This window comes from Nomascus leucogenys, chromosome 18 (assembly GCF_006542625.1).
Source record: "Nomascus leucogenys isolate Asia chromosome 18, Asia_NLE_v1, whole genome shotgun sequence".
Taxonomy (NCBI): domain Eukaryota; kingdom Metazoa; phylum Chordata; class Mammalia; order Primates; family Hylobatidae; genus Nomascus; species Nomascus leucogenys.
Genome location: NC_044398.1, coordinates 55,260,962 through 55,265,354, shown reverse-complemented (window position 1 = coordinate 55,265,354; position 4,393 = coordinate 55,260,962). Strand labels below are relative to the sequence as shown.

Sequence of the window (4,393 nt, the reverse complement as noted above, 5' to 3'; positions counted from 1 at the left end):
CCGCGCCCAGCCACAATATACTCTTTGTTGAGGACAATGTTCAAAAGTTGTTCCTGTACTCAGCACGGTATGAAACTAGATAAATACATTTTAGGGAAATCAACAATAGAATTTTTTTGAAAGAAAATTGGTTTTCAAGGTTTATTCTTCAATTATCAAAAGGTTTTCAAAAGTAAAACATACTATTCCTCTCCACGATCCCAGTTAATCCAGACCCTCCTCGGTGGGCTTTATCAAATACCGTACTCACCTTCCTGAATCTTTTGCTGAATCTCATATAAAGTTTTTTCACAGAACCTCAGATTTTTCATATAGTTTTGTGTACCATGTCATGCCTGTGAATTGCTCTCTTTGCTTTGTTTTTATTGTTTTTTTTTGTAAGAAGTAGCCAGGAAGTATCTTTCTTTGCTTTATAGATGTAAACTGCTTTGTATTTTCAGATTAACTTTCAAGAATGTTGAAAATTCTTTGCTCACTCATCTTTTCTCACTTCCTCCCTCTCAGGACCTATAAAAGGCATCACCCAGCCCAATGGACAGATGCCCCAGGCTGCACATTCTGCCAGTGCTGTTCTCGAAGAGGCCCAGGCACATGCTGAAACATGGAAGGTAAAACCAGCAAGCAGCTGACATACATTCCATCCAGCCGTCCCCCAAAGCCCATGTTCTCAACCATTTGCATTGTTCCAATAACTGCTCTTTTAAAAAGAGAAAACAGGCTGGGTACGGTGGCTCACGCCTGTAATCCCAGCACTTTGGGAGGCAGGAGAATTGCTTGAGCTCGGGAGTTCCAGACCTGCCTGGGCAACAGAACAAGGGCTCATCTCTACTAGAAACCAAAAAATTAGCTAGGCATGGTGGCATGCACCTGTGGTCCTAGCTACTTGGATGGCTGAGGTGTTTGAATTGCTTGAGCCCAGAATTTCAAGGCTGCAGTGAGCTGTGATCACACCACTGCACTCCAGACTACGTGATAGATAAATATGTTGTCACAAAAAAAGAAAAAGATAAAAATGGGTTGCATTTTCTATTTTCCCCATTAATGTCCTACATACATCCCCAGGGTGATGGAGGAGAAAATACATTGTAAAATAATAGCCAATAGGTATGACATCCTCCATAACATTTTTTCAACTGAATAGATCAATGAGGATTCACTTAAATCTATCTTAAAATCATAGCTAATAATCATGATTTAGTTACTAATCTAGTTCAAAACCTCTCAGTTGACTGTATAAATTCTGTTAAATATTTCTCATATGTGATTCAAAACAACCTTAAATAACTGTGACAATAGCATATCACCCAGCTAGGACAGGCAGGATGCTTCACTTTAGCAATTTTTCGCTTCTTTCACCCCTTCATGTTGTCCATCAGTTAGTCATGAAAACAACTAAATCTTGGTATTTATTGAACTTCATATAATTTTGACAACCACTGCAGGCCTGTAAAAGTTGTATTTCTTTAATGTTCTCGTTATCTTCTCAAGCCTGCGCTTCTCATGCAATATGCTTTCAGCTATTATTATTTTCATTATTTCTATAATGCCAATCGAAGGAAAGCATTTAAAAATGCTGAAAGAAATAAAAGAATCCCAGAATAGAAATCACTGAACTATATGTGAACATCAATACCCAAGCTGCCTGTTCAGAAATTCTTTAAAAAGGAAAAAGTACATTGTCAGTTAATTAGCTTATCATGCTAAGTAAATAAACTAAATAAAATAGAAACTAAATCAGAAGGCACTTCGTTAGAAAAAAAACTTCCAAATTTGATCTTCAGTGGTAACAGGCTATTAAGCAGAGGAAGAAATAAACTGGAACCCTGATGAAATGTAAATTGGAATGATAATTATCACTAAAACAGAGAGATTCAATCCAGCTGCCTGGGGACGTTTCGTTATATAAATACAAATTATTATTATCTATGCCAGTATTGGCAGAGGAAGGGCTATGCCTCTAATAGACTTTAGCCAAATTTGGCGTTCTGGTTTCTACCAATAGCACGCTGGTGATTTTTCTTTTCAGAACTCATGTATGTATCTCATTTGATCTCATCACCATCTGAGACACAGGTCATAATAGGGACTACAGGGCTCATTTTATACCCGGTGAACCAGCCAACTTTCATGCAGTTGAGAAAAGGTAAACTGTCCAGATGAGGTGGCTCACACCTGTAATTCCAGCATTTTGGGAGGCCAAGGTGGGCAGATCACTTGAGCCCAGGAGTTGGAGACCAGCCTGGGCAACATGGCAAAAAACCATCTCTACAAAAAATACAAAAATTAGCTGGGCATGGTGGCACATGCTTGTCATCCCAGCCACTTGGGAGGCTGAGGCATGAGGATCGCTGAGCCCTAGAGGCAGAGGTTGCAGTGAGTCGAGCTTGTGCCACTGCACTCCAGCCTGGGTGACACAGCGAGATCCTGTTGCAAAAAAAAAAAAAAAAAAAAAAAAAAAAAAAAAAAAAAAAACAGGTGCAGTGGCTCATGCCTGTAATCCCAGCACTTTGGGAGGCAGAGGCAGGGCAGATCATGAGGTCAGGAGTTCAAGACCAGCCTGACCAACATGGTGAAATCCCACTTCCACTAAAAATACAAAACGTAGCTGGACGTGGTAGCCAGCGCCTGTAGTCCCAGCTACTCGGGAGGCTGAGGCAGGAGAATCGCTTAAATCCAGGAGGCGGAGGTTGCAGTGAGCCAAGATGGCACCACTGCACTCCAGCCTGGGTGACAGAGCAAAACTCTCTCTCTATAATGATAATAGTAATAATAATAATAATAAAGGCCAATTAGAATCATTTCCCTATTCCAGAGCAATGATGAGCTCATGAACAGCCAGGGGTCTTCAGTGACTGAGGGACGGGGGCCCCCCAGGGGGCAGACAGAGACCTCACATATCTATGGCATGGTCCTGTCCACTGGGGCTGTTTTGTCAAGAATAAAGAATGCTGCTCAGGAGACTGAGGCGGGAGGATCGCTTGAGCTCAGGAGGTCGAGGTTGTGGTGAGCCAGATCACGCCATGCACTCAGCCTGGGTGATAGAGTGAGACCCTGTCCCCATTAATTAATAACAATAAATTAAAATTTCAAAAATTTTAAAATAATAAATGCTGCTGTCGCTTGGTTGCAGGAAAAGAAGCCAGCCCTAGGGAACCACCAGGAGCCAGGAGCACCCCGGGCCCCGCACAGCCCCAAGTCCAGCCTGCCCCGCCCCCTCCGGTGCAGAGGTCGTGGGACACCAGTGGCAGCCCCGCCACACCCCCCAAGGCCAAGGGCACAGGCAGCGGGGACTTCCCCGCCCCGCCCGACTACTTCCTGCCGCCACAGCCACCAATGCCGCCCCTGAAGTACCCAGAGCTCCCGCCGCCGCCCCCGGACTTCATGGAGACACCCCTGGACTTTGTGCTCCCTCCCCTCGCTGTCGCCAAGAGGCCTCCTATGCCCCACCCCCCCAACAGGCACGAAGCATCAATGTTCACAAGCAGCAAACCAATAAAAGTTAAACGTTCTTCCTACTGCATTTCTATAAGGATTATTGGGTCAGTCGATCTTGAGGTCAACACTATAATTAAAACTAGCATTCACTATCCCATGCCTTCTTAAGTCTTGGTGACCTTAGATTTTCATCTCTACCTCTGCAACCTTCATAATTTTCAGGCAAATAGAGGAAAACGAGAAAACATGACAATCTCTTTCTCTGAGATTCCCGTTGCTTGATTGCCTGGAGCCCTGGACACAGGCTGTTTAGGTTTTGCCCTTTTTTTTTTTTTTTTTTTTTTTTGAGAGGGAGTCTTGCTCTGTTGCCCAAGCTGGAGTGCAGTGGCGCGATCTCGGCTCACTGCAAGCTCCGCCTCCCAGGTTCACGCCATTCTCCTGCCTCAGCCTCCCGAGTAGCTGGGACTACAGGAGCCCACCACAGCGCCCTGCTAATTTTTTGTATTTTTAGTAGAGACGGGGTTTCACCATGTTAGCCAGGATGTGGTCTCGATCTCCTGACCTCGTGATCCGCCCGCCTCGGCCTCCCACAGTGCTGGGATTACAGGCATGAGCCACCGCGCCCGGCCTGGTTTTGCTTTTTAATGCTTGAATAATTTAAAAAATAGTAATTTAAAAAATAGTTATTCAGATAGTTTTTGAATTCTCTATTATTACAATGCTGTTAAGTATCCTGTAAAAAAGAATGTAGAGGCAGGTAAAAGCAATCTTACTGATGTATATTTCAATCTGGAAGGTTTTCCCTCAGGGATACATTTAATGCCCAATTTATCCTAGGCTCTTGTTACCTATATCTCTTCTCTTTCAAATTGGCTTCTGATGGGCTAAAAGTCTATTTTCTTAAAATTAAGGAAGGTAGTTAATGGTATGTTTTACTATTTGGAGAAGAGTAAGCTGT

At 43.5% G+C, this 4,393-nt stretch overlaps 1 pseudogene; it reads left to right on the top strand.

Annotated features, from left to right (window-relative positions):
• The first annotated feature begins 392 nt into the window (after window positions 1-392).
• Window positions 393-3,603, top strand: LOC105738956 (annotated as a pseudogene).
• Window positions 3,604-4,393: the final 790 nt, after the last annotated feature.